The following is a 27,505-nucleotide window of genomic DNA, read 5'->3' on the forward strand; positions in this document are numbered from 1 at the left end:
GGGAACGTAGATACAGATACAGGTGCCTGCATCCTTCCTAAGTGTCCAGTTGATGGGATGGGAAATGAGGCTATCTCTGCTTTGTGAGCTTCAGAGATTTCATCCCCTTCTCTACGAGTGCTGGAGGTGCCTTCGGAAAATAGCACCAAAGGACTGTGCTGCCATATGGCCAAGAAACGGGCCTTCCTGAAAGTGTCACCCAAAGGGGTTCTCTGAGGACTCCTTGCCATGTGCGGACCCTTTTTTCCTTCCTCTGCCTGCTTCTTCACTCCCCCACATGCCACCCTCCTTCCACTCTTCCCTCAAATGTTCTGTAGCTGTCAAGTTTCTTTTATAGAAATAAGTGAAATTATAATGAGACAAGAGTTAGACGTGCTAGAGATGAAAAGAAAGACTTTAAGGAAATAAAAAAAAGGAATTGCCGCACTATTTGAAAGCCTTAAGGAGGAGGAAGGAGGGCAGATAAAGGGTGTCATCCTGCTCAGGAAGCTCTCTCCATGCACATTTGACTTTCAAAAATGTCTCTGATCATTTTCCAGGGAGCTGGTGCAGAATTATACTGGATCCTAACAAAGCTTTTCTTGCTGGGGCTGGAAAAAGTTGAGACCCAAGAATTCTCTCCCTCTAGCCTATACCATCACCTGTCAGTTGGAATCAAGATTTGTGACCTCTGCGTGAAGTTTTTCATTGAGAACAGATGCTGCCCCATTTCCTGATTTTTATTTGGTCGGTCATCTCTTGTATCCATCTCTTGCTCCACTCATGACTGATACTAAAGTCACTGTTCTCCATACCCACAGAAGCAGAATAACAGAGCTTAATTGACACTGACCACCCCAAATTTATATGGATATAAGGTAGGCTAGGAAATTAAATTACTCCTTTCCTTACATAGTGTTAAATTGCTCAAGGACTTAGATAGTCAACCAATCAATAAGCACATATGGGCGACAATTTGAATACCATCTGGCAGTACTAGAAGCTGATGGAGTCTTTACCTCCCACAAATAACATTAATACCTTCTCTATTTCTCTTACCATGGAATCAAAGTTGGATATTTGCTTTCAATATGCCTCTTTAGAATAAAGGTCAAGGTATTTCAAGAATGCAGAAAAATGTGAGGGTGTTGAGGGTTGCACATGGAGCAATTCTGCTTTCCGTCTGTCTTTCTCATTTTTTTTAGTTTATTTTTATTTTTTACAGACTGCATTTTGATACATTGTACACAAATGTACTCCTTTCGTTTCTATGGTTGTGCACAGTGCACCATTAAAGATGTAGCCTCTCATTCTTCCAATTAGCTTATCAATCAAGACAAATCTCACATGTTTCCACTTGTATGTAGAAGCTAAAAAGTTCAACTCACTGAAGCAGAGAGTAGAATAATGGTTACCAGAGGCTGGAAAGGGTGTGAGGAAAGGAGGGCAGAAGAGAGGATGGTTAACTGGTATGGTGGTGCAGTTGAATAGGAGGAATAACTTCTTACCTTTTGTAGCACAGTAGAGTAACTGTGTTTGAAAACAATTAATAATATGGATTCTGAATGTTCCAATACAAAGAAATGATCAACATATGAGGTAATGAATAGACTAATTACCCCATCTGCTCATTACACATTGTATACATGCATTGAAATGTTATACTGTACCCCATAACTATGTATAACTATGTATCAATTTAAAATAAAGAAAACACTATGAAAAAAACTGTACCATAAAGAAATGATAAAAGTTTAAGATGATGGACATGCTTATTACCCTGAGTTGATCACTACCTCCAGTATACATGAATCAAAACATCATTTTTTATCTCATAAATATCTAAAAATAATGTCAATCAAAAAAAAACAATAAAATACTTAAAAAACTTAGAGACTTACTCATCATAATACCAAACAAGCATTTGAACAATGGCTTCCATTTTACCAAATGCATGTACAGTCATTTTCTCCTTTGGTTTTGATTCATTGTTTTAGAGACGGAAAAAAAAAAAATGATCACTGTCACATAGATTTTATATGGTTCATTTGTGAACCAGGTCTCAAATGTAACCTTTTATTTGAAAAATATCACTTTTTGTAGATGGCATAAAGTAGGCCCCCAAATGGTAAGTGACTTACAAAAGATTTCACTTCCAAATTTAGAAACGAAGTGGGCACCAGAATCCTGGGCTTCCTGCTCTTGAATAGGCGGTGATGCCACTCCATAATCTGGCCAAAGGAACCATTTCTGTGTGAACACATTCTTTACTGAGATAAGGTAGATTTGGAGTAATTTTGAAATTGATGAAGTTGAACTGGCTGTAGTGGAGCAAAATGGAATTTCATTAGGTATACGGACCTACTGCTCATCAGGTGATACCTGAAAGAGGGATTTGGAATTCATGATCATTAAGTGAGCTTTTAATCATGAAGCAGTCTTTTTGATAAAGCTAGAAGAATGATATCTCAGCCTCTGTGCTGCAAAAAATGAGATATTTTTAAAACAGTCATAAAAGAAATCCCTTTTAGCACAGTCGCAGAAAACCAGTCTATAACTTCTTTGGAGAATTTAGGAACTTTTACTCAGTCATCCTTTTCCTTCCTAGTATTTTTTAGGAAATATGTCCCATATCCACAGTCTTGAACTCAGCCATCTCTTCATGGCCAAGCCCACTCAGTGGTTTGCCTCTAGTGAGACCTCCATTTTCAGGTGAACACGGGTGATAATTCAATTTGTTTCTTCACCATTGCTTTCCATAAGGTCTGAAGGTCACCTTCCCTGAGACTAGCTGACTTCTCTTGCCTTTAGCTCTAACAAGGCCTGAAACCCAACTCCAGGATGATTTTGTTGTGTGCCAACCTCCTGGAAACAATTTCCATGTCAAGCTAGAGAATGTTTTAGTTGCTAGCAAGCAAACTAACTCTGGGTGATTCAAGGAGCAAATAAAGGTTTTGAAAAATTATTAAGGTATTCATAGACTTACTGGGAATTGTGAATAAACAGGGGGAGAAAACTGGACAAAAAGAATGACTCTTGAGGAAAACAATATGCAGATCATATGTGTGGGGGCACATCTGCTGCCACCCTGAAGTACAAAAACAAGAACTTGCTCTGTGGATGTCCCTATCTGAGACCTTAGTGACCTCTACTGGTACCCCGACCATGACTATATCTTCCTGCTTTAGATTTCTAGCTCCAAGTTCAAATTATGTCCCACTGATCTGGCCCAGGACACATGTTTGTGGACTTCTATTCATCCCCAGATTTGGTGTTAACATAGAAAAGCTAAAAAGTAAGATTTGAGTTATTAATTTGTATAGTAAGAAGCAAAATCTGCGTTCTATCAGGGTCATTCTGAACATTGAAAAGAGAACTTTCCAAAAATCGCCCACTGTTTACCCTGCCCTCCTTCTCTGCACCAGCAGTACTGACCACCTTTCTTGCTCTGGGACATTCCAGGTTCCTCTGCGTTGGATCCCTACTTGGGAACTCTCTTCCCCTGATCTTTGTGTGGCTGGCTTCTCCTCATTGCACATTTCCCATTTTAAATGTCATCACTTTCAAGTGATCTTCCTCAACTATGGTATTGAAAATAATGTTTCTGCCTTTGCTCATCTCAATCACGTAACCTGATTACCCAAAATTCATTTGCTTCACTTATCATTTTTACATTTAAGAAAATTGTCTAATTTAGGTGTTTAACTGTCACCTGCTCTTCCCATCTAGCATATATGTTATGAGTTCAAAGACCTTACCTATGACATTGTTTTCTTTGTACTTTTGAATTCCTAGTATCAGGAATAGTGACATGTACCTGAGTTCAATTGGTATTTAGGGAGTAAATAAATTAATGAAGCTCCAGGTTGGGAGTGAACAAAAAACCTGGTAAGAATCAGAGACCTGAATGGAGCTAGGATGCAGGACCTCCCAAAACTCTGGGGTGTATTATTATTGGCTTGCGTTCTTCCCAACTGAGTGCTCAGCATGGAATATCAGCTCCTGAGTTAGACCTGAATCTAAATAATACATGATTGTGAGTGACTTTGAAAATATAAAAGACCACATCAATTTTAAGTCTTATTCTCAGTGTATGAGGATTTGTTCTGAAGGCATCACTTTCTGGCCAATCAGACTACACATTTTTTGTGATGTAGAGGTCCTACTGAGTAAATCATCACTGCACCATATACTGATTTATGGCAATTTTTGTTAAAATGATGAGCTCCACATGCCTCTATGGAATGTACACTTGACAGGCACTGGGCACTGGGGTTTTATAATTTACCTTAGAGAACTGAAGACATTGCCTGGTGTCGATGAAAGGATCAGAAAACATGAAAACATCCTAAATCCCAGGGATTCTGAGATCCTAGAGGGGTATCTAGAGAAGGGAATTCGCATGCTCTCCATCTACAATGGCATCAAACGGAGTTTATATAAATAGATATCCTTGCTTTGGATTGTCAATTTAACTAAAATATAGAAGTGTTTTTTTTTTTCAAACACCAAGGGCTGAAGTCATGAAGCATAGAGAATTGTCATTTCTCCCATTACCTTAATCTGTGACTTTGGGCAAGTCACTTTGCCATTATTAGAGAAGGAATATTGCATAAAATAAGCTCTCAGGTCATCATACAGAAAATAACCTCTGTGTTGTACATATGGTGATGTGGTGGTAACCACTACATGATTTGGAAATAAAGTTTAATTTTGACATTTCCCCTTCTCAGGTAAGAAAAGTCTATTCAATAAAACCAGGCAAATATTTTAGACTTCTATTCTGGAACTGTTTTTACCGGTGTGTGGTAGTCAGTGTTGCAGATGCAGGCAGTGACTTTTGCAATCCCATTCAGGCCACTGCCTTATTTAATTTGGCACAGGGGAAACTTTCCATCAACTTTAGCAATTCCTTCCCTTTTTGTTAGCTCTGCAGAAAATCATCTCCATTCTTATTGCTTTGCTTTATCAGTGATTACAACGTAAGCCCCTGATGTCACTGTAAGAAACTCCTGATCAGCTTTGGCTGATTGGCTTCCATGAGGAGAGGGATAAGGGCAGTGCAAACAGCTTTGGCTTCACTTTAAGGGAAGGCAGCTGAGGCTCAGCTGCCAAGTTGATAAGGAACAGAGAACTGTGCGCCATCCAAGCAGAAAACTCAGTCTCAAAAAATGGTGAGGCAGAGAAAGGCATGAGACACATGTGGCTGAGTTCTGAGAATATGTGCTCAAGCCAGAAGAGGCAATTTAAGAGAAAGACTTCTTTCTTGGACCAATTAGATATCCTCATATCATTCATTTGACAGGCAAACCTCTATCACTTGAGATTTCTAAAAGACAACATGTCTCTCACATATGGTATAGCATATTTTTATCCCCAAATTCACATTATCTCAGAATGGAAATTTTAAAGATAAAACCATAGCAATTTTTCTAGGGTAGGAAAATCAGGCACTCTGAGGCCAAATCTCCCTTGTATTTCTCCCAACCCCATCCCCCCATTCATTACAATAAGAAGCAAGACGGGTACTCCCCCTATAACTGCTCCCGGTATTTGTCATTACTTAATGAAAATTGTCAAATTCACTAAACATGTATTGAATGGCTATTTGGTCTAAGGCAAAAAGAAAAGTATTTTTGCAGTAAATTTGCATGTTGCAAGATTTTCAAAATGGAGAAGCCTAGAGATATGGTAGATTTCCAGCACATGCTGTTATTATGAAAATAAAAACATAAATGGACATGAAAAGATACATTGTCCCTCCAGGCATGGATGCTTTGTGATGAAGTTGTTCAGCAGGAGAGTCAGGTCACTTGCAGCATTAGTATTCTATGTTTATTCATCTTTTCTACCAAACAAATAGCAGTTTAAAAATCTATTCGACTTTTTGCAGAAACACAAACAAAATTCTGACTTTTTGGTGTCGCCTGTGGTCTCACAATTAATTCTTCAAGGTGATAGTGGTTTCCCTCAGCTAGTTTTCGCTCAGCAACTGACACAGCATTTGGGCACAGCCAGACCCACCTTGGAAACCTCTAAACATTAGATATCTCTCATTTTTGAGTCACCGTTGTTCTGTTGGCTTCTGGGAAGCAGGACCACCTGCCTTCATCCCATTAAACAAAAGGAAATATGGTTTATTGTGGTAGATAAGTACTTAATGTCCAATACCAGGTGCCTGGTCCAATACTGCTCATTAGCTTAGAAAGGGGACTTGAACTCTTTGTGTTACTCTCTTATCATAAAAATGGAGATGATAGCAATGGAAACTGTCTCAACATGTGGTGAAGATTAATTAAGTTATAATACAAAATGCTTAGAATGGTGTTTGGCATATACTAAGTACTAGATATGGCTTGACCATCATTTGTATGTAATATGGTGACATTGTACTGAGATTGCATAATTATTAGGGGCAGAAGTGACTTTTAAATAAATATTGTATACAACGTGTATCACAAGAAATTTCACTCCATTCGTACTGCAATCTCTTTCAGATCAGTAGAAAAAAATTGTTTTGCCCCATTTTGTTAGTGAAAGTTTGAATATACCTAACTGTAAGCAATGAAATAAAATTCTGTCAATATTCAGGAGATAATAAGAGCCTAAAGCTGGTCAGGCATAGTTACCAGGCCAAAGGAAATAGCTGAAGAAACTATTCTGAAGTTTATATTAAGAATTTTACATGAAATTTTTATTAAAATTCATGGGATCCAATATGCTTATCATAGCTATAGTAGCATAGTAGAACAGAGAAATTTTAAATTTTTGTCTAGGAAAATTAGGGAGGCCTTCATGGAGAAGGTAATAATTTGGCTAGCCTTTGAAGAAATTATTATATATCAAGAAGAAAGTAGAAATGGCGTTTAGGAAGGATGTGTTTGCTGATGTCTAGTTAGATTTGCTGAGATAAGAAGTCCATCTCCATCTGTTAAAACCCTAATGTCATCTCTGGTGATGCTGAGATCTAGACCAGTCAAATGCACCCCTGAGGCCAGCTCTCTTCACGAATCAGGGGGCATGGAGACATTCTGAGGACTTTTTGAAAGCACCAGGGCCGTGGGTCCAGACAGAGTAATATCACTGAAAAAAGCAACTACTTTTCATCCTGCATCCCATCCAATGTTTGTGGCCAAGAAAAATATTTCTACTTCAACCTCCCCCAGGGACAGGAAGGAGGGTGATCACATGTGACACAAATGTCAGACTTACTATAACAAACTCAGTGTACAAAGACTTTGAGGCCACCATGCACGCCTTTTTTAGGAATTCCACTGTGTCCTTCCCAGTATGAAGAAGGCTCCCTGTGCGTCCATTTCCATCAAGATGTTTATTTTTGCCTCACAATCCCAGAGGACACTATTTGCTGTCAACCCTATTGCCTGTTAAGCAAAGGTACTTTCACTGGAAGCATCCTGATCATCACAGACTCCAAAGCTCTGTCAGTTCTTCTTTTCCTTCGAGAAGACAGAGTATGACCATTTTGGAATTACTTTTAAAGCATCATGAAAATTGTCACCCTCCTGATCCTCTGTGTTTGGGAGATATCAAAGCACAAGGGAGGCTAAGATCTTTTTTTTTTTTTTTAATAGAATTCAGTCTGTTTCCCCAACTCCTTTTTTTTTTTTTTGGATCTGGGTGGGGGGAGTCACATGGAAAGTGTTCAACAAAGACAACTGTTTTCTTTATTTTATCCATTTCTTCTGATTAAAAAATAATAATAATGATTTAAAGTAATGATGTCTGATACAGTAACCACTACATATGACTAATAAACCCGTGGAATGCAGATGGTCCAAATCAAGATATGCTGCTAAGTGTGAAATATACACAGGAAGCTGAAGTCTTAAGACAAAAACAAATGAAAAATGTTTTATTGCTTTTATATTGATTACATGTTGAAATGACTACATTTGGTATACAGTGATATAATGTACTATTAAAATTATCCGTTTTTCTACTGCTTTTTACTTTTTTGAACACAACTACCTGGAAATGTAAAACCTATGTAATGAACATTATATTTATTATGGGCAGCAATACTTTACAGCCTGAAAATGCAAGCTTTTTACCTATGATCTGAATTATTAATTATTTCTTTACTGATATAGCTGATTGGGACATCTGTTTATAGAAAAAATATTTTTAGTACATGCCTAAAATATTCTGCAACCTTTTCTCAATACTCTATGTCTGCAGAATTCTTTTAGACCTGTGGTTGAAATTACCCATCTCAGACTCCAGTCTGTTATTTATGGTGCTCATTATGGTAGATGCTGTGTGCCTCATTTATAAATTAAACTTTATCTTAGGTATTCATAAATAAGAAACAATCGTTCATATAGGATTTAGTTCCATCTGTAATTTCAGGCATCCACTTGGAGTGGGGCTTGAGACAAACCCCCACAGGTAATGAGAACTACTTTCCTTTCTCATTGCAATCTCTGATCCCTCCCCAATCAAAAGTAGACCTCCCCATTGCTCAGCTCTTTTGGTTATGCCCAAGTTTTGTTAAGACCCTGGAGTATGGAATAGACGTTATGCTAGGTTTTAGGAAATGAAAGATGAATGAGACAGTTTTGCCATTAGTAGCTGTGTGGGAGAGGCAGAAAAAAAATATAGTTTCAATATACAAAAGTCACGTAGCTCAATCTTGTAGGGTCAACCTTTGAGAAGGTAATGTCTAGAGCAAAATGAGGAGTGAGAAGCCAGAAAAAAAAAAAAAAAAAAACAGAAAAAAATCATTCCATGCAGAGCAGGTATTATGAGCAAAAGCCAAGAGAAAAGAGATATGCTAAGTTTAATGAACTATGAGCAATGTACTGTCTCTTAAGTTTCCTTTCTATCAAAGACCAATTTTTATGGAGATGAATGGCAATTCAATGGACTAAAATGTCCTCAAATTTATTTTGGTGAAAAAAACTGGTGTCAAAACACTTTTATGATCCCATAATCTTCCTTAAGATAGACTCATTACTAATGCTTTCTTTCATATTTAAGAATATTAGAATATAAAATGACTAGTACATGTTACTTGAAGAAATTGTCAGTCTCTCAATTGTCTCATCTTCCTCTGAATAATTCTCTATGGAAGTCAATCTCTGGTGGATATTTGTTACAAGAAAATTTAAAAAAAAGATTCAAAATATGCACTCTTACTTACTAAGCTAGACAATGATATCATATTTACATTATAATGAAGGATCATATTGTTTGTTATGGTTTGGATGTGAGGTGTCCCCCAAAAGCTCACATGTGAGATAATGCAGGAAGGTTCAGAGGAGAAATGATTGTGTTGTGAGAGTCTTAGCTTAATCAGTGAATTAATCTGTGATGGGATTCACTGGGCGGTGATGGGAGGCGGGTAGGTGTGACTGGAGAGAGTTGTTCATTGGGGTGTGGCTATGGGGTATATATTTTGTGTCTGGAGAGTGGAGTCTCTCTCTGCTTCCTAATGATGTGAGCTGCTTACCCTCTGTCACACTCTTCTACCATGATGTTCAGCCTTACCTCAAGCCCTGAGGAATAGATCTGGCTGTCCATGAACTGAAACTGAGCCCTCAAATAAACCTTTTGTCCTCTACAATTATGCTGGTCATATCCTTTTAGTCATAGCCGTGAAAAAAGCTGACTAAAACATTGTTTAATACTTACAGTCATGTGAAATCGCTCTTGAGGAAAGACTAGCAGGCTATTACTGGAATTGATGACGTCACTTAGGGCAACTGAAGTCTGTTTTTGCATGCTTAGGACAGTGCAAGTTTTCCTGCCAGGATTATTCCCTTACAGCAGTGCTTGGAGATCTCTCTCCACCATTCGCCTTGGGTGCTTTGATCTCCCTCAACACATGATTTCCAGGTTCACCTTATGGTTCATCTTCTTGCTGATTGGAAAACATAAAAGTACATACTGAGACTTCTATAGGTGATTGCTTCTGTACCCTATGTCATTTCTGTTCACATTGCTTTAGTTACAAGTCCCTAAGTGTAAGAGAGATTTGGGAATATGGTTGAGTTGTAAGTCCTAGAAAAATAGTGAATTTAGTGATCAGTAAACTCACTGGGTCACATAGGGCGATTAATGGCACTTTCCCCCATGGACAAATGATGACTTTGTGCTAAAAACATAATAGGTTAACATAAGGAATTAGAAGAATAAAAGTACTGTATTAGTCAGGGTTCTCTAGAGAAACAGAATCAATAGGAAGTATGATTATAAAAGGGCATTTATTAGATTGGCTTACATGACCAGAAGTTACATATATAGTCCACATGGCTGTCTGCAGCTGGAGAGTTGGAAGAACCAGTAGCTATGCAGTCCAAGATGCTGATGCCTCAGAACAAGAAAGATCAACAGTGCTATCCTAGTCTGAGACCAGGGCTTCTGGAAACTATCTGGAGAATCACTAGCAGAGCCTGCTTTGGAAGAATGAAGAAGAAAGAGTGTGATATCCTCAGATGATCCAAGTAGTGATCAAGAAGCCATTCAAGAAGAGCCCAGCTTGCATCTGCATCTGCTTTCTTGTTCTTCCAACTTTTATTCCATCCAAGCCACCATCCTATTGGGTTGTGTTGCCCACGCTTAGGGAGGGTCTTCACTTCCGTTCCTATCCCACATGCCAATCATTCCTAGACACGACCTCATAGACAATCTCTTAATCATGGGCATCTCCTAATCCAATCAGGGTGAGAATCCAAATTAACCATTACAACTACAAATAATAATTCTATCATCTTTCTTCTTTAAAGGCATTTAAATATTAATTATTGATTTGCACTCTTATTAATATCAACAAGCACCCCTTAGCACATAATAAACGAGGCATATATAATATTAGAAGTGATGACAAAGAAATACATATTGGAGATATGGATACAGGACCATTTGTCTCTCCATCTGGTAATTCATCCCAAAGTAGGTGCTCACTAAGCATTTGTTGAATTAATTATTCAATAAATGCTCAATCCAACCTTGCAGAATGCTCTGTTTCAGTGCTGCAATAACTACCACAGAGGTGAGGGGACTAACAATATTTTATATTGTATTGGACTATCTAAATTCCAAAAAGCTGCCATGGGTATATTTTGGCTATTTCTTAGAGAGATAAAAACCTCATGTACTGATTTGCATCCACTGTTCATTAATTCCTTAGCTAAATACTAAAACACCTAGAACAGTGCCAAATACCAAAGGAACAGTCAATTATATGCTATTTAATGAGGGTGATGACAATAAAAGTTACAAGTCTGGAAAATGAAGAGCAATGCTATGATCCCATTTTAACAAGCCGGATGGTTCTTCAAAATTGCAGCATTTGGGAATTTGAGTTTTTTAACTTTTCTCTCTCTGTCTCTCTCTCCCTCCCCACTTCCTGCTCCTCCTCCCCTCTGCTTGTTGTTTTCATTTCTAAAAGGTGTTTCCTAAAAAAATCAGGGGACTGTTGCCAAACAGTATGACAGTTATAATTCTTTCATTGGCAATAGGTTTGTTTTTTTTTTTTTTTTTTTTTTTCCTAAAAGACATATAGATCTTAATGAGGTGACTGCATAGAAGAATATCTGTGAATTTGTGGCAAGGGAGTTTATATTGACCAGTTTATCAGATTATAAAACACTTAGAGGTAAAGAATCTTATGAAATTAGTGAATCATCGAGAAATGTTCCTTATGAATATGGCACAATAAATTTATGCTTTACCTGTCCTTTTTTACCCACGTGCTGTAAACATGGAATAATAACAGATGCGATGGAAATGAGATAAGTCAATAGGGTATGTCTAGCCTCATAAGCCTCATAAAACAAGCCAACGTCTACATAAATGCAAAGATGTAAGAAAGCAGAAAGCTATAAAAAAGTCAGGCAGCAGCAGCTGAGCATGTGACTCCTGCCAGGGACAGTCTAAAAGTGTCACATACAAGATAGCCTAACACAGGCCCATCCTGAAAGCTAGAGGGTGGGTGTCCTTAGTGCACAAGAAAAGCTGGAAGAACTTTCCTATGCCTTTATGTGTTACTCTGGACGAAGGTTAAGACAGAAGATGAAGACAAATTCTCACAACAGGAAACTAGGACAAACTAGCATCTATTCCATAAATAGGCATATGAATACTCTGGTATCATTTCACGACAGGATTCCAAATCCTACTTTGTGAGTATGGTCTGCAAGTGAACAAATGTAGTAAATACCCACAGTTTTAGATAAAAAAAGGTAATAATGATAAAAAATAAAAAGTCAAGCAAAAGGGGCTGGAGATATAGCCCAGTTGGTAGAGTCAAGCACAAGGCCCTGAGTTCAATCCCCAGCACACACACACACACACACATGTGAAGTCATTCAAAATGAAAAAATACTATTTTATTCCTTGGAAAAATGCAAAGATTATGGAGAAAGCATAAATCATTCAAGAGTAGGAAAATATTTTTAAAACCTATTTCACATATTAAAAATGGAAAGTATATTTTTTCCAATTTTAAAAACATTAGGTAGTTTAAAAATATCAAAGAGAGGATTAATGAATTGAAAGATTCACCCACGACCTAGCAGAAATAAAATGAGATTAGAAACATGAAAGAGTAATCAGTTTCTATAGAGAATAGATTGAGATGTTCCAGTATTTTTTAATTGGATTGGCAGAAAAAGAGGGTGATAGTTAATTTCATGTGTCATCTTGGCTAGACTATAAAGCTCTGTTTCTTGGTCAAACACTAATCTAAATGTTGCCTAGAAGGTATTTTGCAGATGTCATCAATATTTAGCATACTGTTTATCCTAAATAAAGCAGATTACTGTTCATAACATGGGTGGGTTTCATCCTATCAATAAAAGGTCTTTAAAACCAAAAAACAGAGGTTGCCCAGAAATGAAGGAATTCTTTCAGATTTGTAATATAAAAAGCCACCCAAATTTCTAAACTCATGGTCTACTGTGTTATTCATTTTTTTTCCCAGAAAAATAGAGTTTTTCCAGAACCAATAGAGTAGATAGGACATATATGAATAATGAGAATCAGCTCATGATTATGGAGATTGAGAAATTCCATGATCTTTTGTTGCCTGATAGAGAACCAGGAAAACCAATGGTATGATTCAATCTCAGTCTGAAAACTGAGAATCAGAGGGTAGGGGATGAGAGCTGGGGTGAGGCTGTAAGGCCCAATCTGAATCCACAGACCTTAGAACCAGGAGCAACAGTGGCCCAGGCAGGAAAAGGTGGATGTCCCTGCTGACACAGAAGGTGAAATCACCCTTGCTCTTTTTTTTCCTTCTCTTTGGGCTCTCAGTGAAAGAGATGATGCCCACCCACCCTGGTTAGGGCCAATCTTCATTACCCAGGGCATTGATTCAAATACTAATCTCCTCTGAAAACAGGCTCAGAGACACACCAGCTGCCTGGGTATCCCTTAGCTCTGTCAAACTGACATGTCAAATTGATCTCGGCTACCCTACAGAAATCAGACTCCAGACTTCAGTATCAAATCTTCCCCCAACCTGCAGTCTGCCCTACAAAGTTCTGACTTGCCAGGGCCCACGTTTGCCTGAGCCAATTCTTCAAATAAACTCTCCTCTTTCTCCTTAACATCCTATTGTCCCTGCTTCTCTTCAGAAGACCTTGACTGATACAGAAAAAATAGATAGGATGGGGGTGAAAACAACATTTAAAATGCTTATGGCTGACAGTTTTCCAAAAATGAAAGAAGATGAATCCTCAGATTAAATAAAAGTAGATTTCAAAAACCAAGTAGTAAAAATACAGAATAAAATTCAAATTCATTGGGCTGAAACCACAAAATAGTCATCTTCAACAAGAACTAATGGGGGAAAAAAAGAGAAAAAGGAAGAAGAAAAACTAAAGAAAACTATTCCAGTGAAAATTTTGTTACCTTTAAAAAAAAAAAAAAGACAATTGAATAGAGTAGAAGATTTAATCAGCAATAGTGACAGAGGCCAGAAAGCAAGGCTGTGAAGTGCTCAGAAAAGAACACCTGAAACTCAGAGCTTTTACACCCAGATTATCATTTAAAAAGGAAACTAATGATTTTTTTCATTTTTATTCTATTCTATGTTTTTCCATTATTTTTACTGGTCTATAATAATCGTACATAATGGTGGGATGGATTATCACGGTCATACGTGTGCATGATATGACAATAAAATTTAGCCAGTTTCACTCCCCAGTGTTCCCCGCTTCCCTCCTCCTGCGCCCTTCCCTCCACTCTCCTGCTCTCCCCTTGATCTTCCTGAGACTCCCTCCACTCCACACCTTTCTTTTTCTTTTTCTTCTCTAACTTCCACACAGGAAAGAAGACCTAGGACCCTGGCCCTTCTGAGTTTGGTTTATTTTGTTTAACATAATAGTCTCAAGGCCCATCCATTTTCCTGAAAGTGACATCATTTTATTTTTTCTTTAGGGCTGAATAAAACTCCATTTGGACCACATTTTCTTTATCATCTATTCATCTGTTGACCAATGATATTTTTCAAACTTTGTGAGAAAGGATGCCACCCATTTTTCCCTCAATACAAAAATGATTAAAGAATTTCCTCAGGAGGAAAAAAAAAGGTAATAAGTTTTAAAATGTTTGGCTTAAAAATCAATGAGAAGAAGCTGGGCACAGCACTGCATGTCTGAAATCCCCGTAGCTCAGGAGGCTGAGGGAGGAAGAGCACGACAGGTTCAAACCCAGCTTCAGCAATTTAGGAGACCCTAAGCAACTTAGTGAGACCCTGTCTCAAAATTTTAAAATAGAAAGAGTTGGGGTTGTGGCTCAGTAATTAAGTGTCCCTGGGTTCAATCCCTGGTACCAAAAAAAAAAAAAAAAAAAAAAAAAAAAAAAAAAATCAGTGAGAAAGTAAAAGTAAATAAAATATAGTTTAAGTTAAATTTCAGATATAACAATTATAACAATTAAGGATTGAAAATTTTATACCTACTTTTAAACTATTAAAAACAAAAACTTAAATCATAATGCTGATGTTGGGCAGATTAATTTTAACTGATAATTGACCTAGTTAAATTCCTTGTAATATTTGGAAGAAAACAGAAACACAAAATAAGACTTAAATTTATCTAGAAATCACATATTTATGTATTTTAAGATTAATGGATAACTATCAAAGAAACTAAGTGGAGACAAAAGTTTGAAGTGTAAAAATAATCAAGATTAATGCAACAGAATATAAGAGAAGAGATAAGTAAAAATCAGAAATCAGAAAATAAAACAAGAAGTTAGAGATGAATCTAGATAAATAGAAATGTTTTATGATATATGCTTAATACAAAATCAAATTCAAATATTTAAATAGAGGCAGAGAATAAAAACCAAGTACACCTGGGAAAATATTAATATCAGAGATATAGAATTTAAATCAAAGTCCATTATTAGGACTAAAGAGAAAATGAATAATAATCAAGGGAGTCACTCTGAGAAAATATGAACTTTTGTGAACTTTACAGCATGAAGAGAAATTTAAAACAAAATAGATATACAATGTGAAACTCTCAGATGGACAATATTATGTGCAATGGACTAAATATGTGTGTTTCTTCAAAATTCATCAAAGAAATTCTAAAGCCCAGTGTGATGTTATAAGGAGATGGGGCTGTGATCAGTGGCCATGGTGGAATAAAACCATGGAAAGTAAAACCACAGACAAGGGAGACTATTGTGCATATGTATACACACACATATAAACATACACACACATATGTGTAACTGAAACAAATGTCTAATAAACACAAGGTACAGAGGGAGAAATAAGGGTATTTGTGTTATTGTAAGGTACTATGACTATAACTTTGTAGTGGCATAGTGTTATTTGAAAATGGATTTGGATAAGTTGTAGATGAATATTGAAAATTCTAAGGCAAGCACAAAGAAAGATTAAAAAGGAAGTATAACTGACATGCTAAGAAAGAGAAAATGAAATCAGAGCACAATGAAATCAGACTAGTATTCAATAAGAGTAAAATAGCTGAAAAATCCTAAAATAATTTGTGATTAATAACACATTTCTCAATAATATATGAGTCAAGGGAGAAATTAGGATCTAGAAAGATGAGTCTAGAGAAATGAGAAAAAAATTAGAACTAAATAAAATTTAAATGTATTCAAATTTGTGGGATGCAGCAAAAGCCATGATTAGAGGAAAAATTTTAGCTTTGGAGGCACATATTAATAAAGAAAAAAGATATGAAACCAATACCCCAAGCTTCCACCTTAGAACAGTAGACAAATTGAATTCAAAGTTGGCTGAAAAATAAAATTTAAGGAAGAAATCAGTAGAAAAAAATCAATAAGATCAACAGCTTGTTCTTTGAAAAGATCAGTAAAATCAATAAGACTTTAGGTTGACCAAGAAAAAAGAAGACAAAATTACTAATATCAGGGAAGGAACAGAAGACATCACTTCAATTAAAAGGACAATATTAGAAATCTTATGAACAATTCTATGCCCACAAATTTAATAACCTATATGAAATTGAACAATTCCTTGAAAGATAGTATCTGCCAAAATTCACCCAAGAAGTAGTAGTATCTAGATAGATACACATCTATTGAAAAAATCAAATCAATAATCATTAACCTTCTAAAAAAAGAAAACAACATTCTCTCGCATGGATTCACTAGAAGTTTCTACTAACCAGTTTTGAAATTATACCAGTTCTCTACAATCTCTTCCAGAGGAGAGAAGAAGGGGTGTATTCCTTAATTCCAACTATGAGGCCAGAATTACCCTAATACCAAAGGTAGGCACTCAGGTTCATATATTTTCACGACTTGTCCAATGTCATGTGGCTAAGTGCTAGAGCCTGAATTTGAACGTGGATCCATTCAAGATCCATCTCAAATTTCATGTCTTTTGTGGATGGTGATTTATTTGCTTTGTTTTGGCATATATTTGAAATCTCCAGACATTATTTTTCTCTCTTATTTTGGCTTTCTAATGGTTGCGCCTAAGCCTATGAACCTAACCATTCTTCAACTTCTGATTCTGTGTTTGACCAAGGCTGAGGAAATATAACTCTGGCAATCTATCTTTCTTAGCTCACTTTCTGTTTTCTACCCCTGCTCTCAAAGTCTTTCCCAAGTTTACCTTTAAATATATATATATTTTTTTAAATTTTAACTGTGATCTACCAAACTGACTTTGATTCTGATTAATCTAGAGTTTGTTGTCGATTCACTTGTTTAACTGAAATAGTATTTGCAAATTAACTGGCCAGAATCAAGGATGTATTCTGTGACTATTCAATGCAGTTTTGTTGTATGCAAGTAGAATTTTCTTCTATTAATTATTTAGACTCCAAAAGGTTACAAAACCTTCACCTTATTTTGTTCCACAATACATGCTAATGGCCTCAATAAGAAGTTGGGAATAAATGCTATTGAAAACTAAAAATTGTGGCTTAAATGTCATACCATCCTGAGAAGCATATATGTGTGGAAACTCTAAATTCATAATTTTTTCCCTTGTAAAAACATTTCTCTTAGGCTAGCTATGTCATGATTATTAGTATTATCACCATTAATAACTCAGAAAATCATTTTAAGTAATAAAAGTTATCAAAAACAAAGGAAATTCTTTTTCCATTATATTTTAATGTAGTTTTTTTTTTTTTTTAATACAACCAATTTCATCATGGAGCACACAGACATCTCAGCTCAGCTCCAGTGAAATATATTCTCCAACATTTCCCTTCTCTTTTTGTGGAAATTCCTACTCAGTATTATCCAGTCACGACCCATGTGTCATGTCTCATTACCACTTTCTGCTTTATACTCTTTGTCAATATTTTTACTCCAAGATGTCACAGCATGGTTGAATCTGAAACCAATAGGATTGTGTTACCCAACATGGCCATTTTTCAAAACTGCTATAATGCGGGAGGGAAAGCTGGTGAGATAGAAATTAGTTAAAAAGTGTTGCTGTGAAGTTGGTTATTTAAAAAAAATAACTAAACAATTTACATTAGTATAAAAATTCTTTTTTCAGATTTTTCGTTTTTTCCCTGACTTCATCCCATTTTGGTGACTATCTATTTACATTTAGGTAAAGACAGTGAGTTACTTTTTTTGTTGTAAGCTTATCTCAAAATGAAAATTCAGTCAGCTCTCACTTTAAAAAGCATAGCCCAAAACACAGATAAAATATATATTAAAGGAAATTCTCAATTCTTTCTCCTTCGGTGATTTTACAGGGCTCCCTGCTGTAAGTGTGAACAGTGCTTCTCCTGTTCTATCTTACGCCCATGCTCCATGGACACCAACTCAACAACTCCTCCCAGGACACCTCCAGTCAGTTCTGCCCATGTTGCATTGGGTCCTACATACAACATCCTTTTCTAGAGTCCTAACTGTGCCTGCTTAGGAAGCTCTCCTCTTTTGGTGTCTTTGTTTTTCTTCATTTTCTTTATGCCCGGTATTTTTTAATATATCACTATATTATGAATTTTATGTAAAAATAATCCCAAGATATAATCAGTCATTATTAGTGAATTCTTCAACTAAAATAATGATTTGTGGTTCGGGAGCTAACATGGGGAAGACTTGAAAAGCAGAATTAAGTTACCTAGTAACTGAAGTTAATGCCAATTTGAAAACGTATTTCCATTTTTATTTATTTATTTTTTATTTGTTCTTATTAGTGACACATAATAGTTGAATGCATTTTGACATATTATACATATATGAAGTATAACTTCTCATTCTTCTGGTTGTACATAATGTAGAATTACATTGGTCATGTAATCATATAAACCCAGGATAATAATGCCCATTTGAAGGAAAATGGATAGAAGTAGAAAACATCATGCTAAGAGAAATAAGCCAATCCCCCAAGTCAAAGGCCAAATGTTTTCTCTGAAACGCTGATGCTAATTCATAATAAGATGCGGGGAGGTGGGGCAGGAGTTAGGGAAGAACATACTTGGATTAAACAAAGGGGAATGAAGGAAAGGGCGGGGGGAGTTAGGAATAGGAAAGACAGTAGAATGAATCAGACGTTATTATCTTTGTTTTTCTTCTAAGAATTCATACTGGTGGTCTTTGGTTTGCCACTCTCCTAACAGTTCTACATCTTCTAAGGAGAATGGATTTCCCAGGATCATAGGGTATGGAAAACAAAACTAATTCCCACGTGGTCCATTTTCCAAGTGATTTCACTGTGAAAGAACACACCATGCCAAATGAACAGTTTAGCTAGGTGCAGTGGTACGCAACCACTTGTAGTCCCAGCTACACAGGACACTGAAGCAAAAAGAATCCTCTGGGTCCAAGAGGTCTGAGACAGCCTGGGCAACACAGTGAGGCCACATCATATTCTCTTTAAAAATAATAAATAAGTCATTTGCTCAGGCTCAATACTGAGGGACAGGTAATGCTCTGGCTAGTCCATAGGTAGTGGGAAGAGGGATGTTAGGTATCTCCTTTCACAAGAATCTTCTCTAGAAAATTGATTCAGTAAGTTTTGTCATGAAAGTCATGAGTGCCCTAAGAAAAAAGGATGACCTTTTGGTCAGTATTTTTGGGGAAATGCCTATTTAATTCCAATGAAATAAACTGAATCCCAGGAATGCATACCAGTGTTATCTCAGTGTAGAACAGACACAGATTCATAACAAATGACTTATATCCTTTTTTATCCCATAAGGTTATGAGGCCTTACCTCTGGGAAATTTGTAATTTATACTAGTGAGATAAAGAATAATGCTTTTGTTTTCATGGGTTCATTTGCTGCCTTTAAAATAAAGAATGCATACTACCAGTGTGGGATTGCTACTTCAGCATTACTGCCATTTTGATAAATAGCGACACATATATTTGCTCTATTTATTGGTGAAAAAAATTAAGAGGCATTATGCTAAGATAGACTAACACGGCCATTTGCTAAAGTGTAGCACCCGAGAACAAATCCTCTAAGATGTCAATGAAGAGGTTATACAAGTCACCTTCTATGCTGAATAATGACAGCAGGTCCCACAAAATGATCTTTGCCTTCTTATATATTTTCTTTTCTCATCTCTTGTCTCCATCTAGAATCTCAGTTATTAACACTAGAATGATAATTAATAATTTCATAAAATAGCTATCTCCCCAGGTTAAGAACTAATGACACTATTAGATGGTTTTAGATGTAATACTCAGTACCTTATATTGAAAAATTTACCCTGCCACTGAGGCCATTTGGTCACATGGATGTGTGTTATATTGTCAGTGGAAAGAAGTTTTGATAAATTCAGGTTTTCCTGCAGTAAATTCTACATTGTTCCACTCTTTAGCAGAGTTTGTTTTGAAATGTATTGAAGATCATTTCATCTGATGTTGATAACATTTTTCAAAATTTTAAAGATGTCACATGAGGCTTTAATTTTTTGACTAAATTTTTTTATTTCTGTAAGTCTCTTTGTTCTTTTTTGAAATGTTATTTTTGACAAGTGAATTGGTTTTCCTCATATTTAAAGACTTTATGCCCATGCTTTTTAACATCTTTATTTACAATTTTCATCTAGTGATATATTGACTTTCTTGGGATGTAATCATGTTTTTTCTTTTTTCTTTTTTTTTTTAATGTGAGATCAGTTTTAACTAAACATACAGCCTGAGTTGAATGTTTCTTCCTTATGAAAAATGTGCATTTGCTTCTACCAGTTAATTTAGAGGTAGTGTCAGATTGGAACCACTCCTTACTGTTAATTTCCAGTCAAAGGTGTCCTATAAGATGAAGATGATACATATATAGGAACCCCAAACTGTTAAACACCTTTTTAAGATTACAGATTCTGAAGATAAAATTTCTTCCCAAAGAGAATGCTAAGAGACCATTTTCTCTGTTGACCTTCTGTACTGGACTGGTGGACAGTTTTTCTAGTCTATCCATTCACTGAGGATGTAGCCATCAAAATCCCAGCTTTTGTGGGAAGTCCGCACACCAACTTCATCTCCTAAGGGCAAGTACTCCTCCCTTGCTCCCCATGGTTAACACCTGGAATCCTCCCACCAAACCCTCTTGGTTAACTCATTTTGCTACCCTGCTTTGCTCTTTCTCACTCCAGATTATTCCACTTAATTTCAATGAAGAAAAAATACGCATCTTAATGAAGGTTTGCTATAATTTATTCAGACTTGCTCCTGGCTTAGTGTTAGAGTTTTATCACGTCACCAAATAGATTACACTGTCGTAACCAAATGCGTATTCTTTATTAAGGAAGTTCTTGATGTCATTCTTTTACACTGAGCTCCTCATAGCCTGATATCATCCTCCTCATCTTATCTTCTGAAACATCTTTCCGACCCAGCCAATGTATATCTCCTCATTCTATAGTAGTGAATATTTTTTATCTTTTCTTCATCTTTGCTAATTTCTGATTCATTAAAAATATGGCATCCACACATGCCATGGTTGCATCCATAGACAAAAGAAAAAGAGTATGATTTTCATAGCCATATAACAAAGAGTGGACTTATTCATTAGTATAATACTGAGAATGATTGAAATTTTAATGCTGTCTGATTTAAAACCTTCTGGTTTCTTTATCTGAATTTTTTTTAAAGTACACTTGTAACATAACTTCTGTATAATGACTCAATATGTCTCTTGACATTTCTTAGAAATGCCACCCAAATTATTAATGTTAAGTATATTATTGTAGAAAGAAAAGCTCAAGATATGTATAGAATATCAAGATCCTGATTTTGAAATAATATGACATAAGATTTTTAATTGCTATGGAAAACAAATTGGTCAGAAAATTTATTTGGAGGTGTAATGGTATTTTCCATTTCTTGCCATATTCATGGTTGTACTGGCCAGTATCACATCTGCTGATCAGCATTAGATGTGCCAAATTAACAGTAACTTGGTTTCAGGAACAAGAACGGTCACTGAGACTCACAGGACATGGAATGATAGTATTGGTAGCAAAGCATTCGGTGTGGGAGGGGTCTGAGTGAAGATAACATGGGAAGGCTCAGTGGGCATATCTGTTTCAAAGTTTAACCACATCAGGAGTAATTACTTGTTCCTGTATTGCACAGTCAAGGTCAATCAGAAAGTCAACATCATGTAGTGGAGATCCAGCTCAAAATTCAAATTTTGAAAAGACTAGGAAATAGTTAGCCAACAGTGACATTACTCCTCAGTCATGATTATCATTTACAAAGGAACCAAAGAAGTATTTGATGAAGGTTAAAATAATGGCCCCAGGAACTTGAGCTTAGAGTCAGTTTGGGCAAGAACCTAGTTGAAAGTGTAATGGAAAATTCCTGTCTTAAGTTTACAATCTTTGTTCCCTCTGTCAAGAGCCAAACTGATTACAAAAACTAAAACAAATCTGTATCTTTAGGTATGTGTCAGCAGAGGAGAGAGATGAAGGGACAAAATGCAAGGTTGTATAGACACAGATGAATGTCTTGAAATGACTCAGAGAAATAGTGTTGTTGGGTCTATCTACAATAATAGAAAACATTTCAATCTGTGTGGCTTTAATGTTAAGCCAACTCATTCATGTTCCATTCACTTACTCTTAGAAGGAAGAAATTTTTATTAGTCCATTTTCATGATAATTGCAACAAAGCAGACACTGTAGATGAATTCGTTTATAGAGTAAAATATGTTTTTCATTATGGCTATAGCTAGTTCTTATATGCTAAAGAAAAATATAGTTAAGGTATATTAGATTAAAATAGAGTCTTAATAAATGGAGTGTATTTTCATTAACAATGCCTCAAGTTTTAATTAGTACCTATTTATGGAGGCTGGCTTTATGTTTCATAAATTAACATTATAAAAAGTCCATTTTCTTTCCAATATATTGTGCAATTTATGCTTTTCAAGATTCTACCGCAATTATCTTTACTTCTTATAATTATTTTAAATTAATATATGAAGCGAAAGTTTTATAATGGAACAACCATTTAAAAACTTATACCTAAAGCTCTCTAAAACGTCTTCCATCACACAGATGTAAGTAAACAATTAATAATCAAAATTTAAAACAAATGAAGCCTTCAGCTCCACATTCCTTTGGAGAGCAGGGTTTCTGCACTGTATGCTTATCTGTTTGAACTATCGCTCCTCTTTTTCCCCTTTTCCCATTAAATGTGAGCTGAAATTAGCATGTGAATTCTATTATTAATAATATAGAAGGATATTGCCATATATATCAACTATCAAAAGCTCATTTTTTATTTAAAATTTTTCTTGCTAGGAAAGGCAGATCTGTAGTCAAAATTTAAGAATGGAAATCTCTTGAATTCTTTTCTGACATGGCGTGTACATATGAAAGTCAAAAAACTGCTGTCTGCTAGGTTCTCAGCTACTTTCAACTTTTTTTTCTGTCCCTTCAAAGGTTTTACTCTTATATCTTGGCACATACTCTGTGAATCATGCTAAGAATGCTTATAGCCCAAAATGACAGTTTTAAACTATGCCACACATTCAGTATCTAATACCACATTTTAATGATTTCTCACATTTGGTAGAGATGGCATCTGTGTGGCAAATGCCAAAGTAAATATCCAAAATGATATTTCTATTTAGTTTGTGAGTCTACTATTTGTAAGTTTTACTATCAAAAGAGAAAAATAGTAGATGATTAGATAATTTCCCTAATTAATCTCCATTACAGAAATATTGTACATGCCATAGAACTTGTAGAGTCTCCATGCCAGGGTCTACCTCCCAATCTCATTGACATCAGACTTGGCTATATGACTTGCTCTTCCCAGTTAATTACAACTGGAAACAATGAAGTCATGCCTAAGTTCCATACATGTGACTGCTTGTCAGTCCTGCCTTGATATTGATGAGTCATCTAGTCTGGCTTCAAGAATAAAGAGGAAATGCATAGCAAGATGGTAGAATACCAATTCCCACCTACCCTGCATAAAGGTAATCATGTAATTTCTCAACTCATTTGCAGGGTACTAAGGCTGAGTTAGGGAAGAATTAAGACGTGTTTCATGGAAATTTTGCAGATTTTGAAATAGGTTCCTATTTCTGTCCCATGTTCCTTGTCCTATTGTTTTAGCTTGTTGCCTATTAATTCTAGTAAATAGTGTCAATCCAAGAACCTATTCATAGTTCCATACTTGTTTTATGTTTCTTTTCTTGTTTTTATATTTTTTCCCAATTTTGTCTAATTCTCCAAATAACTTTAAGAACCCAATTTTGCAAAGTTGTTCCTATTGTATATCACTTTGGAGGAATAATTCTAAAAAGATAAGGACAGGATTTTCTTTGAAATTAATATAAACTACTTTGCTTCCACTGAATGGTTTGAGGCACAATCAATTATACTTAATAAGGCTGTGACATCCTCAGTGTACAAGTAACAAGCATGCCAGAATATTCTGGTGAAGGGAATATTTAGGTATGAAACCACAAGATTTTTTTCATTTTGTGAATTGAATTATTTTTCTATTGTTAAGGTAAAAGTAAAAATGCTAGAAAAAATCCGAGTGTTTAGCTTGGAAAGTTGGCATTCTACAAGCTTAGGAAATGACTAGCAGATATCTTTCCTGCTCAAGAAGATCAAATGCCCATATATACTGTACAGGACATACATGAGTTAATTCTCTTCATCATCCTCCCACCCCTAAAAAGGAAGAAAAGAGAAGACTTTGAATATGATTGGATCTTCCTAGAAAGCTCACTTAAAAGATTTGGTAGAATCCTCCTGATTTTAAGGCTGCTAGTCAGGGTTGCCTTGCTCTTGCAAATAATGCCTGTGAACTCTATTTATTATTGCTGTCTTACCCAACATAAACTCTGGCCACATAAAACTTTAAGAACAGAAGGGAAGAACTTCTTTTGCACTAACCTGCAGAATTTTTTTAATGGAAACTTAGTTTTGTTCACACTTGATCCTACAGTATTCATGCAAAAGTCCCTGTACTTCATGAAGGTTCTCTTCTTTACGGATGACTTTCTTCCGGTAGGATTTGAACCATATGTGGGAAATTTGTATGTCATTTCTGCATGTAATTATTGGCACAGTCACATATATTAATTGACATATAAATAATGGAAAATGAAAAATAATTGCAAGTGACTTTGTAACTATCACAATAGCATTATTTAATTAGTGATAATTAGTAGCTATTAAAAATTTAAATAGAGGCCTATCCATCACTTCTGTCTCCAATACTGAAATTTTCATCTTTAAGAAAGAAACTGTAGGAATCAAAGGTTTTCACTGTACTGTTTAATGCTTTTTGAACTATGACCTATCTCATTTTTTTTTTTTTTTTTTTTTTTTTTTTTTTTTTTGTGGTGCTGGTGACTGAACCCAGGGCCTTATGCATGTGAGGCAGGCACCCTACCAACTGAGCTATATCCCCAGCCCTCATTTATTCTTCTTTCCTCTTTCCCTTGCTACCTTCCTTCTTGTATTTGGAAAATACTGCTCACGTAGCTAATGAATATATAACACTATAGTTAACATTAAAGGAAACCTAAAATTTCATATAAAAATACTAGCCCTATAATAATTTATATTTTCGTAATGAAGAAAGGGCATATTTACATGTAGCAGAGATGACGGCCATGGAGTGTCATTAAATAAAATTTAATCAGGTAGGCATCATTTGAAGGGCCATTTGTGTGAGCTTGTCACTCCATGATGAAATTACCTTTGCTTACCAACTTGATCTGTATCTCACATTTCTGCTATACAGATGCCCAACTCGAGATCCATTCATCTATCATTTAGGTTCCCTTCAAATGGCCAAAACTTGTCCTAGTCCTTCAAGTGCTAGCTCAAATGTCACTCTCTGTGCTAAACTTGTGTTTCCAACCACAATAATAGTAATCTCTTTTTTTTTTTCAACAAGAGTTAATTGTTTTTGACAGGACTCTGTTCATTATTCATCTTTCATGTGTAGATGCTATCTTTACCAATTGAGTAATATTTACAGGAAAAGAACATCACACTCTCTGCTTCTCTATAACCCCAACTTTCATCTTGCAAAGTTGTACAATAGGTTGCATGCCCCTTGCCCCAAATGCTTAGAACCAGGAGGGTTTCAGGTTTTTTTTTAGTTTTTGAAATATTTGCATAGATGTTTACCAGTGGAGCCTCTCTAATCTGAAATCTGAAATGCTTCAAAATCTGAAACTTTTTGAATACTGACAGGACAACCAAAAAGTGTCTGAGTTGGGGGTGGTTTGGATTTCAAATGTGTAGAGTAGGGCTACTTAATCTGTAATGGAAAGAGATCTAACAACAGAAAGTAGAACCCAAGGGTACAGAAAGGATGTCAGGTAAAATGGCACTCCATCTAACCCCACCGGGTTTCAGATTACTTTATCATATAATGCCATGGTGTTGTTTTAAATATAATCTCATAAATCAATGTTTAATGAACAAATCTAATATTTTAATAATCTGTCACCGGGTGGTGACAAAGTCACAATGGTACATAGTTTCAACAACACCAAATGGTAAATCACAAACACACTTGAAAGCATAATAATATTACACAAATAAATACACATGCAGTTTCAGATTCTTTTCTAGCTACTTTCTGTTCTTAATTTGGAAGGTATACAAGAGATCTAAAATGCAGGTTTCATCCCAGAAATTCATTTCTGTTTAAGTTCTTTTTCTCTGACCAAGGGCTGCATTAAGATGCACCATTCATATGTCTGCCAATTTCTCTGTCTGCTCAACTCTCAGAGAAACCTGAATGTGTAGAAAGTGTTGGCCTCCATTTTCTCTCTAGTTAAAAATCACCGACACTCCCTTTCTTGATTCTCGTTGAAATATCCCTTCTTCCTTTAAATGCCAGAAGGAGAAAAGGTGAAACAAGAGTATTCATTCAGATTTTTCAAACAATTTAAAACTCTCCAGCTATTATTAACCAATTAAAGGAAGACGTTTATTCTCTCATTCAAGGCTCTTCCTACTATGATTTCCTCTAACCTTTTCAAACCTACCTTCCTCCCTGTACTGTATGTCCAAGCTCCATGGCTGTCCTCTTGACACATTCTCCACATTTCCCAGACGACCTCTATCATGCCTGCATGCTCCATGCTCCCCCTGAGCATGGGAAACTTGCAGTCATTGCCAGTGAATCAGTGCAGCCCAAATGTTAAACACTGAATAAAATATCAGCTGCCCTTTGGGACTCTTTCATCTTCTAAATGCTTACATGTATTTCTTTCTTTAGGGCACTTATATCCTAACCAATATCATATTTATTTTCACAGTTTTCTTTCACTTCCTGTTAAACCAAAAGTTTGTGACCTCATGGGCAAGATTAATGATCTCAGCAACTCTGTTTTCTCTATTCCAGTAAAACTCACTGCATCTGACTTCTTCCTGTTTCTCAAACAAGAAACGGTGGAACTCAGGAACAGAATTTACTAGTGTATACAATATGACTTAGCTTCGGGGTTGCCTTGGGTTATAACTATAAGATTCTTTCAGTGCAGCATATATTTATTTATTTTAAACTGTCAACAACTTTGAGCAGTATTTACCTCATCCTACAGACAATGAAACTGAGGTACAAAGATGTTTTTGCC

The sequence above is a fragment of the Sciurus vulgaris genome, assembly GCF_902686455.1.
Source record: "Sciurus vulgaris genome assembly, chromosome: 12".
Classification (NCBI taxonomy): Eukaryota; Metazoa; Chordata; class Mammalia; order Rodentia; family Sciuridae; genus Sciurus; species Sciurus vulgaris.